This window comes from Branchiostoma lanceolatum, chromosome 1 (assembly GCF_035083965.1).
Source record: "Branchiostoma lanceolatum isolate klBraLanc5 chromosome 1, klBraLanc5.hap2, whole genome shotgun sequence".
NCBI classification, from domain to species: domain Eukaryota; kingdom Metazoa; phylum Chordata; class Leptocardii; order Amphioxiformes; family Branchiostomatidae; genus Branchiostoma; species Branchiostoma lanceolatum.
The window spans coordinates 36,294,608-36,309,021 of NC_089722.1; positions in this window are offsets into that span (position 1 = coordinate 36,294,608).

Here is a 14,414-nt window from a genome sequence, read left to right on the forward strand (position 1 = left end):
CCTGTTTATACCTAAAATAATCATCTTGTTCGCCATCTTGTGTTTTGAGCTATTACGTCATCAAATTAGCATAAATTATGAATAACAAATCACGAAAATTACATCTAATAACATGTGATGTTATACATGTTGGAAAACTAGTGTGGTTGAGCAAGAAAACCTGAGAAATATCATTATTCTTAAAAAAATTGTGACTTTTTGTATAAAATTCCTATTGCCATGACAACAGGAAAAATGATAAACTTAAACCATTATCATGGAATTGTTGCCAACTCAATTCTAGGAAAGGTCACCAAGTTTGGTAGTCCTAACAGACGTCGTTTGGCAGTTATACGATGCCAAAGTTGGCGCGGGCACCTTTAGTCCCCCCAAGTCTAGATAGGGTTAAAGGAAAGTGCGGGTTCTCCTCATTTTCTGCTTAAATTATGATAATGAGCATTAATCATAAACACCAAAACTTGTCAAAATATTCTCCATAGATTATTGAAACAGGATATGCACAATAACTACAATAAGATCCACCAGAAATATCTTTAGGGGGCAAAGCAAATTGGGGTCCGTTTGGATCCCATACGGCCAGATTTGTCGCAAAAATGTGTCGGTCGGAACCTTTGAAAGCTGTACAGGTTTATACGTCATGTATAGTCTATGATTGTCCATCTAAAGCATTCAAATGGCGTTCATCGTGAGATTTAAATAGATCGAGGTCTCTTACCGGGGGTGTTGACAGACGTTTCTACCATGACTCCATTCATATTCAATTTCCGTATGAAAGACTGTTTGTTGCCTGTGCCAATGGTAACTCTGTATCTTGCTGGCATCCATTTGTTGCGACTGAATAGGATGATATTAACACCGTATCCGGCCTGTACTTTAAACTTCAGTGGGGACGACGCAGGCGGGTTATTCCAGGTGAGAGCGTACTCGAGGACTGTAGCAAACGTGCGACAAGCTGTATGGATACATATTGATAAAAACATCAACTAGAGATTGAATTGCATTTCTTTTACGATCAAATCTCTTTCCATTTTGTGTACGTACGAAGACTTTTAATCTTAATGGTGCGGAGATGATTGGATAAGGAAGCACATGAACATGTATATGCCGTGTGTATGTTATCATATGTGATATATGTGTGAAAAAGGAACGGTTTGAGTACTATAAAACCTATTTGAACTTACTGTTGTTAGTTGCACAACAAAAGCGTACTTCGTAGTCCTGACAGGAGCCGTCGTCCTGTTCGCTGTTCATACAGTCGAATCCCTGCGTCGGGCTAAAGGACTTGAACAGTTCTCCAGTCAACAGCGCCCCCATGTGTGACCCACTAACACGGGCCTGAATCCCCACAGGCTCCGTACAGATCTGCCCGGGATTCTCTGTCTGAAGATCGGTCAGTGTTTCACTATCATGTCTGCCCTCAGGACTATCTCGGTTAAACCAAACTGTCCAGCTTGTACAGGCTGAAAAAAAGAAGAAGAAAGAGACTAATTATATAAGTACAGAAGTTTGAATGTGGCCCGGTGGCTGTGTGGTTAGAACCTGGAAGTACTGAGTTTAAATCCCTTATCTTATGGTCCAGATACTGTGCCCTGTACACCAATTTCCTCACTTAACTTATGTGTAAATGTGTACATGGCACATTCCCAAATAGGACGTTGAATAGCGGCCCGGTTACTAGAAAAGAGTAGGAGTCTATCCCTGTGTGAGTGTGATAAATCTGCCCGGATGTGCATATTGTACTCGTCAGTAGAGAAATAGTTCAACGAGCCAGTTCACAAGGTTTGCAAAGCAACCAAAAAACTTGACAGCCAGCATTAGCCTACAAGGCACAAATCTACGAAACTCGTCATCTTTTTTTTTCAGTATGACATTCAATTGGGAAAAGTTGCTTGTGTCTTAGAAGGAAACTTTGATATATTCACTTTCTGCTCGCACGCCGAGAACAGACTGCTGTGATTCTTCAGACGACGGACCAGTAGTCTGGGTGGATGTTGTTACGGCAGTAGTTTCTGGCGTGGGTGTTGTTACCTCAGATGTCGTTGGTGCCGTTACCGGTGTTGTTGTCACGGCGGAACTTTGTGCTGTTGTTGTTACTGAAGATGATATCAAAGAAGTTGCTGTAACTGCAACCGATACTGTTACTTTACTTGTCGCACCAGTAATTGTAGCCGTGGTTGTGGTTTGCGTTGATGTAGATGATTCGGTGATTGCAGTACTTTGTGCTGCTGCTGGTCTTGCTGCAGATCCTGTTGAACGTGTTGATGTCACTGCTGTTGTAATCGTTGCCGGTATGTTTGGTGGATTTGTTGTTGGTGTTACTTCTGCAGTGCTTGCCGATGGTGTTGTTGTCGCTACAGGTACGGTAGAGCTGGCTGTGGTCTCTCCTGATGTCGTCGTTTTACTCGATGTTGCTTCAACCGGTGTCGCATCAGTCGTTACAACCATCATTGCTGCAGGTAGCGTTGCGTTAGCCGTTGTGACTTCTAATGCAATTGCATTACTTGTTGTTGCTGTTGTAGTAGTCTTCAAAGCTGTAGTCATTTCTGTACCCGATGTAGTCATGTCTGTTGTTGATGGTGTTGGTGTTATTTGAGGTGTAGACGATTCCTTGGTCGTCGTCTCTGAAAGTGAAGCGTATTTACAGTAATAATTCAGTTATAAGTGGGACAAAAATACAGCATTAACATATACACATACAATGATATGCTGATACTTTATTTATTTCATAACGTTTTCAGATTATATACCTTTAACACATATAGCTGCACGTCTAGTTACCTATGTTTCACCGATTGCGCTGTAGACGACATGCCGTTTATGGTTCCACAACGAACAATTTATGGTAAATTCTACATAATACAAACGACATTGCGACTATTTGTACATCACAAAACCTTTGAATAAGATAACCGTTCTTTACATGTTAAGTACTGACTTGTCTTTAACCGAAATCATAAGACAGAACACTCTTACCGATATCAAAGCAGTTCACCGCCAAAATGTGCTCAACTGGACATAGTTCCAATTTCCAGGGATGGTGTTGACATCCCGCGAGTGACACATCCAGCAGGCTACATGACACGCTTCTGAGCCAACTGTGTTGAGGCTCGTCCACCGGTCCCACAGGCGGATCACTCGTCGTGACATATCCTGCATCCATTCCCAGTTCCATGCACACAACTTGGGCAGCTAAAAGGTTCATCAAAACCTCTTGGTGTCGGCATACCTTCGCCCAGGTATTGTCGTACATGACCTCCACCTGCCCAATATTCTCCGTGTCTCCTACCAGCCGCGTTGTTCCGATTGGCCCTAAGGACAGCGAAAACATATTTTGTTTGTTTAGAATACTTCACTTGCGAAATTGTAACGGATGCTTAAAATACCATATGACTTATTGCTACGAAAAACTTAAACAGAATAGGACAATTTGTCTTCGGATACTACACAACTTACCATATTGTACTTTAATCAAATGAAGCATCCTTCATTCTCAATCAGTACAAGCCATATTGCGATTTCAAATTGCCTACATTCAGCAAAGCAAATGACTGCTTAAATGGGTAGAGGTTGTAATCGCATGCACCATTAACACTTACCGTTACACAAACTCCTTGCTTTGCTTACGTCCGTTGAATTCAGGGCAAAGTCGTACACCTGAAGACACGCAATCCTTCCCTTAAACGGATCCAGGTTATTGCTGAGAGACATTCTAGCAACAAGTACGCTGAAGTTGCCAACCTGACTGTCTACAAGCAGCACACCGTTCACCCACAGTCGCGCGCCTTGGGTGTTGCTACTGTAGGTGAGGACTACGAATGTCCATTTTTGAAGGAGTATCGCGTTTTCAGCCAGTAGCTTCACGTTACCGCTTGGTATGATGAACCTGTAGCACAAAATATAACTTTACGGCTTGCTTACTTACATTCTCCCTAGGTCTTCATGCGAGTTTTGAAGGGACTTTTGAACAGGCTGGGAAATATATAACCACCGACAAGGACTAAAAACGTCCCTCTCGGCAACAAAGCCGATGAATTTTTCATGAGATATTCACGAAATGCGACGCACTACCTCAAGTATGCTTACTGTTGGCAATCGTACGACGATCGAACGAAGAATAAGACATTTATCAATACGCTTAATCGAGTAATGAAATATTTCATTAAAGCCATTGAGACCCTTCAACATATTCTAAAGACAACGACAAAAGTAGAAGAGCAAGACAAGAACAATTCAATCTTCAGCGCATACGTTTTAAAGAATTACGCCCTGCATTCTAACATGCATATTGAACATTAAAGACTTACGTTGCATCCAGGTCCTTATTGCTGAGAATATCAAGTTTTAACTGCATATCTTCCAGGGTGTTGAATACACCTAAAATGCGATTTGCAGAACTCGAGTCCTCTGGATAGACCAATAGACTAACTGAGAACGATGAAATGGTTTCTTGTCGCGGGTAAATGACGAAGCGTGGTGCGCTGGTACTGAACGTGATAGAGCCTTCGGCGATGCCGTCGATTCCCTCCGCGAACTCAAGAGTATCGGTGGTGCCGTGAACTACATTTCCTCCGATGTCATGGCCTCTCAGATAACCATTTAAAGGCCAGAAACCAATAAGATTCCGTTCCTCAATTTCAACTGTGTGAACATAACATTAAGCAATATATGTCAACATGGCTTGAATCATGGTATAATACAACACCCGCCTATAATTTTCTTAATTTGTGTCGATTAAAGAAGAGCTATTACAGTGTAATTTTGCAATCAACTTATTATTATTAATTCTTTGTTAACATTTCTCACTACTAACGATTTTTCTATTGTCTCAGTCAATATTGCAGTTCAGTTCAGTTCTAGAGCAAGCTGCTAGGGGGCCCAAACCTACACCACTTCTTCCCTACATCCCAAGCTATCTGCCGCAAAATAAATCAAGACCATGACGTGTCCAGGCCATAATATACGAAAAATCCCTTGCCTTCGTCTTTCTACTCACATGCCAAATATCATTGCAATCCATTCAGAGGTTCTTGTGTTATGCTGACTACAAACATCCGGAAACACGAAGAGATAGACAGAGAAATAGACCCACACACACATAGACAGAGCCAAAATCAATATTTTCATTCCTGGAGATTAATACAATAGAATTCTCTATTCAACGAAAGTCACACTTACTACATCGGTAGTTGAGACTCCATCCAGTCTGAGTGATGGAAACGTCCGTTTCAAAGACGAGGTAGGCCCTGTTGCTGCTGCTAAGGTATGCTGCACCGTTTCTTCCAAAAACATTAAATCGAAATGTAAACTCGCTATATCATATGGATTCTTTTTTAAATATTGGGTTTTCTACACATTGACTAGTGCATAGAAAACAATAGAACGTCTTCTTCCCTTTAATAACTTCAATAAACTTTTAATACTATTGATGCTATTATTACAGAATGCTTATTAAGATTGACATTTTCAGAATCACATATGTCTATTTCTACCTATAAATAATTCTGCGATACTGACTAAGCAAGGTTACTGCAAATTAGATACACAGTCACAGTGTGGCAATTCTAATTCTTCATGTCTATTCGGACATGCATATTCAACACAGAATTTATTTCATTGTTATTTCTATGTATTTATCCTAGATTATTTAATGAAAAAGAAGCGAAAATAATACCTACAGTTTTGTGTGTAAGTCCCCTTCTATCATCCACAGCTCATCGTAAGATTCGACATCCCAGGCGTCGAAGTCTAACTCAATGAGCTTACTGACTGGGCAAGTGATGTTGTTGCCACATTCCAAGTTATTGTCATACTGATCGGGGTAGTTTTGACTTACAATGACTCCGTCTGGTCCCTCGTACAGTCCGCCACAGTATTCTAGAATGGTAAGGACACAGGACACCGTTCAATTGTTTGGAACTAAGGCTACACTGAATGGAAAATGTAACATGATCAATCTGGATCAGTTTTGTAAACAGTCAGACGTTTTGGCGATGACCGAACAGAATCTGAAGTTCAACAGGTATTTCATCAAAATTATGGATTCATATGTGAAGGTAAAAGATCGACCAAATGCTAAATTCTACTCCAAAAGAATGACAGAAGTACAAAGAACAACAAGCTGAATATACCTATACCCTGAAACGCACGACATTCCGAGAATCTCATCCCGCCCCCCCCCCCATTCCACATCGGCGATTGTGCTGTGCTCTCGCTTCGACCTAGATTATAATTGCCTTCGACAAGACGGTTGATGTAGTTTAGGTACCGTTTGTAGCTGTAGTCGGAAGATAGTTGTAATTGATTGTGTATTTGATGAACGAGAGTGACTTCGTGCCAAAAGTACAGAGTGCACTCGCCCACCAGTCGCCATGTCTCATCGATTTCCTATGGCTACCATATGTTATTAGTTGTAAAGCAACAGGGCATACTGGCGCTTTGACAAAATATTTGGCCGCGGAGACATCACCCTAAATGTTATCACAACCTACAAGTGTCAGTAAAATATCATTCTTTTTTCTCTGTGTATTTGAAAAGGAATAACATGGTTTAACTCGCAGTTCCACATATTATGAAAATATATGACATTGTTAGGACTTATTCAGCTAGGTTTCGCGAAGTCTAGACAGAAAGATTTGGCTTTAAATAGGTCGCAAATGAATTATTAATTTTTCTTATCTACATTATGTTTTGCCTAAGGTCCTTAAGCTATCGTATATTGCTTGTCCTAGATTCGTCTAAACTCTGCAAAGTGAACAAATCCAACTTAAGGTAACTACAAAGGTTCAATTATCTACTGCAGCTGTGCCAAATTATCATTCAAATACGAAAACAGTCGTTATTCAAAGCCTGACCTGGTCACGTTTGTACAGACATTTTGTAGTGCAAATGGGGGGCCAGCGGGCAAATGATTCCACGATTTGGGAGACTAACGACGACTCCGGATTTGTAAGTCCTATCCAAGTCAAAAGGAGTTGAGGTAATCCCCTCAAGGATTTTAGATAATCTTTTCAATTTTTAACCTTTGTGGTATGTTCTCATTTTTAGGTATGAATGCCGAAAGGGAAAGGGTATTTTTAGCGCGTATCTGTTGCGTGACGTTTATTTCATCTGAAGCTATCTTAAAAGATACAGCTTATAAAAATGTTTCCACAATAGATCTCAGAAGCATGCACGCAAGCGCTTCAGGGAAAATCCTCTTAGGCTAGGTTGCTAAGTGTTGTCATTATGTGACACGCACTCGCTTTTTTCTTTGATTATAAAGCGGCCCGTATTCTTGTTCTATGCAACACAGTGACTTAAGTCATTTCACCGTTCTTGGAACAATTATTGTGATTGTAAAGGAACACATTGAAAAGAACATGTCTTCTTGCTAATTTTGACACATAGACATTTTTCCATCTGTCCATGCTCCCTGTAACTTTTGCTCGCACGTTATAGCTGCACCCGAGCCCTTGCGACTAGAGCTGTTGTTTTCTTGTCGACAAATTCTTCGATTCCACGTCAACCTTGCAAATGGGTTAACTCCGCAGTGCCATTCTAATCTCCGTAGTGACATTCTAATGAATATTTCCAATTTTTTGTAATAATTTGTGTAAGAGATTTGCTACTTTTGAAATATTTTGAATATGACCTCAACTTTACGAATATTTCCCTTTTTTTCAAACTTTAGAAATACTTATGATGTGGAATATGTTATTTCCGATAGTTTCTAAATAATGGTAACAACATTCTACCATTATTTACTATTTTCTACCATTTCTTACCATTTTTTACCAATATTTGTAACATTTTTATAAATGGGTCAGAGGCCTATGGCTGGAAAGAAAGCAATCCACACATCCTTGTGAAGTAGAGGGAAGAATACTTCCTACAAAGGACCAACCAGTGTCCAGCAGTGAAATCTAAAGTTATAGAAAAGCAGACAGAAGGGTCGGATTGGCACCTATTTTTATGGGGTGACCAGTTTATCCAGTTGCTTGAATTTTTTTTTGGCGTATCTCATTACCTCTAACCTTCATCAACGAAGATGTTAAGAAATTATTCTAAATAAACAGATTTTTTGTGCAGTCACTTTTAAAATGTTTCTAAATTATCTAATTGAATTCAAATAAATTCATATAAACTATTGTCACTCAGATATCCTTTTATTACAAATAATTTGAAATTATTACAAATATTATTGATAAAACCCTCTTGATGATTTGGAATGGACTCTAGCTTATAGATATCTATAAAGCCCATTTGCCAAGTGATTTACAATCAGCATCCAGAAAGGTTGATGCAGTCTTTCTGTCTTAACTAAGCGTTGCGTGCGCTTTTTAGAATTCATACCGAACACCCCCGTTCCACTAGAGGCTGCGACCGTGCTGCGACCACTCAAGCCCAGGTTACACATGTAGCATAGGCATGTTACATATGTGACTTTGCCCCCCGACTACTAGCCAACCAAGGTTTGCGTAGGGTTGAGGGAAGTCTGACTACCCTCCAAGCAGAAGAGAAAGGGGAAGCTCTACACAGGTGCGGAGAGCGGAAAAAGTGGGATATGATAAAAAGGTCACGATCTTCCCCACCAACCTCTGCTTGGAGCGTGAGTCTGAGCAGGATTCGGCCACGTCTTTTTTCGCCGACCATGTCCTAAATATTTCCCAACTATCCCCAAAGCAGTGAATAACTTATTCCGGACCGATTCCCAGACGCTTTCTAGCCTACACCCAACCATCTCGCCCTCCAGCTGCAGACCGACGAGTATCTCCTGGCAACCCTGTCACGAGTTAAAATGGCCGAAATCTATGACTTTGAAAATAGGGGTCATTTTTATTTCAATCAAAATAATCCATTCTTCTATGTTGTTAACATCAGTGAGAGATTAAATTTGGATCACAATTAGCTTTGATATGTCTTCTAGGGTTCTTTGTGTTTTTTGTTGGGGAACTTTGGTTAAGAATCAGAAATGTTTCTCAAGCTTTGGGATGAGTCATGTTCATGGGTAGGTTGAATACAAGTTAGTGCATCAGTAGTGGTTCTAGCGTGGCTAAGAGTCAAATTTGACTGCTGACTTATCATCACTCCCAACCACCAAGCCAACTATTAGCCAACCCGCTTCAGCCCTCCCGTCCACAGCCGAGTGTTTTAAAAATCTAAAAATATTCGGCCGGCCGGCGCAGCCGAACACTAGCTGACCGCGCCCAACACCAGCTGACCTAGCTCCTGAAGCACTCATAACCATGGTCTGGAGGCCGTGCCCAGCTTTGTGTAACCGGGCTGAAGCGACCAGTGCAGATTGCTTAACGTGTTTCCTTGATAAATGATGACGTTTGTGTTTTGACGTATTTCAAGTCATACTTTTACATCGGTTATTATATTCCAAATATGAAATCAAGGATCACAGAAATCCAATTCTGTCCCTGTACGGTCGCGATGTTATCGCCGTCTAGAGAAAAGGCACATTCTAAATCATACTTTTACATCGTTCATTATATTTCAATTATGAAATCAAGGATTACACAAATACAAGTTATCGCCGTCTAGAGAAATGGGGGCCTAAACATGCAATGTGGCCTTTAAAGAGCGTGGTCTAGCAGCAAAATATTTCTAAATTCCTTCACCAAATTACTCCGGTCAACACTAATATCAACTCTCATAATTTCGCCAGGTACGTTAAGTACGCCAAACACAAACACACACACACACACACACACACACACACACACACACACACACACACACACACACACACACACACACACATTTGTTTTTGGTGTGTTTTTTTTCAACGTGGTGGTCTATCAGAGTTGCCGTTATACAGCAATGTACAGATTACTTATCACATTCTTTGGAAAAATGCTACACCAACTTCAATAAGATAAAATAAAAGTTAAAGTAAAACCGTGTTGACTATGTTAGTCATGTGGACTTTAGTTTTAGGTTAATCTCATGTGCGCATGGCCATCAAAACTTTTTGGGGAAATTTGAAAATAGAATAGGTTTCATAGACGTTACAACGTTGAGCAGAAATATGACTAATTCAAAATTAAAGCGTAAATGGAACATACCTTGCGTTGAAATTATACCGTGTAAACCACACAACATAACCAGGATGGTCAAAACATGACGAGGCATGCTTTCTCGTCTTTCCAACCTTGTCTTGATGCCCACCTTAACTGAAATGCCCATCCGAACAACTTCGCCGAGCTTAGATACTCATTTATTTACAAAATCTATTGTGGCCATTGTACCGCCTGCATTCTTGTTATGAATTGGAATGGCGTACTTGCTCGACTGGAAAAAGGACGGCTAAAATGACTACAACAATACAACTACACCCTTTTCTTTAATACATATTGCTATACTCAAAATGTTTTTGTGTATTCTGGGTAGCCTAGAAAATATATCTGCGACAGTAATACCCCCAATAAGACATGAACTACATTCATGCACGACAAGCTTTATAAAATAAATCGCTTTCCTGCTTCTGAAATTGGCTTTTTATAAATAATTGATACTAACCCTTAGTATTATTTTCAACAATGTTGCATGTAAATCCTGAGAACATTAACATGTTACATTTTATAATGGTACAGTACAGGGAATTTTGGGCGTCTAATATCTATAAATTGAAATACTTTGTAGATTAAGAGATTTCCTCTCTTTATCTACAAAGTATTTCAATGTTTCCTTTGTGTTAGGTATTAATGCGATGTGGTGCATGTTTCCAAACCATGAATATGTAAGTTCACGCCATTGCTTTCAAATCCGGCCTAACACCTGATTTAGCGAAAAGACACTTTAAAGCATACAAAATCTGTTATTATATTTTTCCTATAGGCCTAGGTACTTATTCTTTCAAAATTCAATTGTTTACTTAATCAAAAAGAAAACCTTGGACTACTAATAAGTAATGTGGTACATCGAGACCTTTATCTGAAAAAATGTGATACCTTTGTGTTTTTGTGTGTGGGGGGGGGGCGGTAACGGGTAATTGAACAGTCATATTGACTAACATTTTGCAAATTGTATATTGACTCCATTGGTTGATATTGACCGTGGTCACTTTATGTACTGAATAATTATGAACCAATCATACATATGCACTGCAGTCAGCATAGTAAATATAAAAATATACAAACTAACACCAAACAATTTAAAAGAAATGGCGGTGAAGTAGAAAAGTACGGAACGTATAAGGACATCAAGCGAGAGGGAGAAGAGTTACATGACGGTTTCTTAATTTTAACGGTCTCTCCTGAATACAGAGGCACTTTATTCTATTTTTCATCGTAAATAGAAGAAGGCATAGAAATATGTAGTTACCAATAGCCTCTTTTAGAAGCAGGCATATGCTGGTACTGTAGATAGCCAATCAGTGTCGTTGGCTCAGGCCATGGTCATATTGATATAGCTTCTAAAATTACTGAAAAGTCATCGCTTGACAGAAATGCTAAACAGCCTCCAGATAACGTTGACGTTGCTTTACACATTAAACCTAGTAAACGGAATAAACAGCTGATTGATCCAAATTTAAAGACCAGACTAGTTAGCAGATTGTCGAATTAATCAGAATCAGCGTAAGGCGGAACTGCTTACGGGAATACATTTTGTTTTAAAACAAGTTACATCTACTCAAATCATAGCCCTATTTCACTGGCAGAGAGGGATGCTAGAGTCCATTCGTAGTTTAGTCCTGCGGAAATGTATATTAATATCAATAGATCATCCTATGCATTTGGTTAATACTCGCGTGTGTATTCAACATTACCGTTAGCCATCGGCGGTAGATACGATGTTTTATCTCTTCTGCTACTCCCACAAATCCGTCGGTTACAACTAAAGGATGATCAATGTGGGACCTCATGCATGTTTGATGATGCGCAGAACAAGCTTTAGTCCCGCTGAATCCGGGATGCCGGCAAATCGCTATAGGCACGTCCTAACTCCTCCCTGGTATGAGTATGCGAGAAACGGCCCAGAAAATGGAATTTCACGCCACTGCACGCAAGATTTACCTTCTTTGGGCAATGTATCTGCAAGGTATATTTACAGTATGCTGTGAGACGGTGGGTGTTGGGGCAGGACGGGCCTAATGGACTCGCTACCAACCAAAAGTCCAGTAAGATATTTGTCTAGAGCTAATGAGATAACTTGTGTAGCTTTTGTGTCAGGTGTTGGCAAAGACCAACTGCATCCATGAAAAAAATAGAATCACATTGACTTGACGTATTGCCAACATTTAGTTGATTTGCAAGAAGAAGATATAGGAAATACAATCATCCAATTGCCTGGAAGATATGAAACATTGTTTTTCGAGCTACTGCATGAAAAACGATGAACATGATTACGGATGCTTTTAAGACAGTAATCTGAGTTTTGAAATCACAGAAGTATGCAATGGCATACTGTTTGTTAACTGTCCAATAGAAAAGAATGATATTCGTAATCATGATTGATTCAACCTGAATGAAGATGTGAAAAAGATAGCAGTAAATCGACGATTGCATAATTTTGAAAAAGAGAAGTAAACATGCTAGAAATACTAAATGTATGAAATTACGAAAAACGTTTGCATATACAATGCATCATACATTATTTGGTCAAAATTTCTTAAAAAAAAGAAATCCTCTCACAAGTATTCTGTGAAAATCTTTATCATGGCATCTGAATTTTTCAAGGCTACATATTCCAACGGACCAGAATACTTTTGATAGATTTGCTGGGTTTGAAGCATTTTAAGACTTAATGCCATTTCAAATTGGTAGATAGAAATCTTGGAGCTTCTATTGGTTCTAAAGTTTGTTTCGGAATTTCTATCCAATTTGGAGTCTGTGGCGTTCATGTTGCATGTCTTTGACCCGAACATTTAGCAGCGCTGAACAGCCCTGGTGACATCTAAATGCAAGGTTCAATATTAATATCAAATCCAGCTTTTGAACGGTGTCCAGCCCTTTATACAAACCCTTATTTCCCAGATCCTCGCGCGTTCCATCACTGCTTTGTTCGAACAGTCAATGTCATATCTTTCTCCGATAACCTTATTCACTCGTCCATGCGGGTGTGGTAATTAAATTGTACCTCCTACGCTGATCGCTGCAAAATCCTATACGTGATAACGATTCCGATATCGATTTCTATCCCCCTACCGTTACACCAATTAGGATAAGGGAATGGGCGAGGCGTATGCTCAGCAGGTAAGCCAATATGTAGCAGCCCCCGGTGTGGCCTTTGTGCAGTGCAGCGGTAAATAGGACTGCGTATCCTTTCACAGGGGCCGATCTTCAGGTGAGGAAGTCAGGAGGCATGGCTACCGGTCACAGGATGTTCTACCTGCTACAGTTGCTGCTAAGCATCTATATCATCATCCTTAGAGGTGTGTGTTCTATCTAATGCATCCTACTGTAGGGGCGAGCGGTCACGTATAAAATAACTCATTTGGTTCTTTGGGTCCGATACTTAACTACGTATACGTAGAGGCGGTAATATGTAATTCAACGATGTCTATCACTACATTTACCATTCCAGAAACGTATTGAGTATTGATTATGTCTTAAGTCTCCTGTTATAAATATTTTAAGATGTGTGCAGGGAAGGCCGATTGCTACACAATTAGAAACCCATATTGTGCCTTTCTTATGCGTTAAATTGCCATTTGAAACGGCGAATACCCTCGCCTAATGTACTTACTCATCCTGTGTGATTCTAAAACTGTGCATGGAATATTTGTATCTTAACGGAATCTTAGATAAGATCAATGGGGCTATTTCGGTATTTTTTAATGAAAATGAGAATAGAATACATTCTTATGGGTGGATTTTTAAATAACTGACTTGATTGCGGTCGTACGATTCGGTAGCGATATTCCCAGCCATTAACCTGTCGAGGCCATGCAGGCGTGAGGCGTCTGTGGATCTTATTGATTCCCAAAGGGTGAAGCAGTGGTGAAAAGTGTCGTGACTATTCAGAGTCATTAAAGTGCATCAGAAACGCTGCCCTGTCTGACCTTCGCGCTGTAAGCCCCTCATAGGATCGACCCAGTCTTCACGTTACTTTAGTCGATCGCCTCATGGCTGGAATGGTACTTGGAAATGGTAACGTTGCACCATACCGGAAGGCATCGCTGTCTTGACTTATTCATTGCAATATCAGGTCGTCATCCTTCTGGCCCCGTATCTCTCACGCTTATGGTAGGAAAGTTCTAAAGTTCTCTTCGAGCTCTTCCGTAGGAAACTAGTATACACCATAAACATAGGAATTACATCTACTCTGGTGTAATTATCCCTCCTACGAGCCTTACAGTGGGCAATTTTAACATTGGAGTGATTGGACTGACTTAAGAAAGCCATCAATAATCTTGAAAATTTTTTTAGACAATCACAATGACTGATTCGGCACAGTAGCAGAGTACTATTTAGCCGAAAGACTGA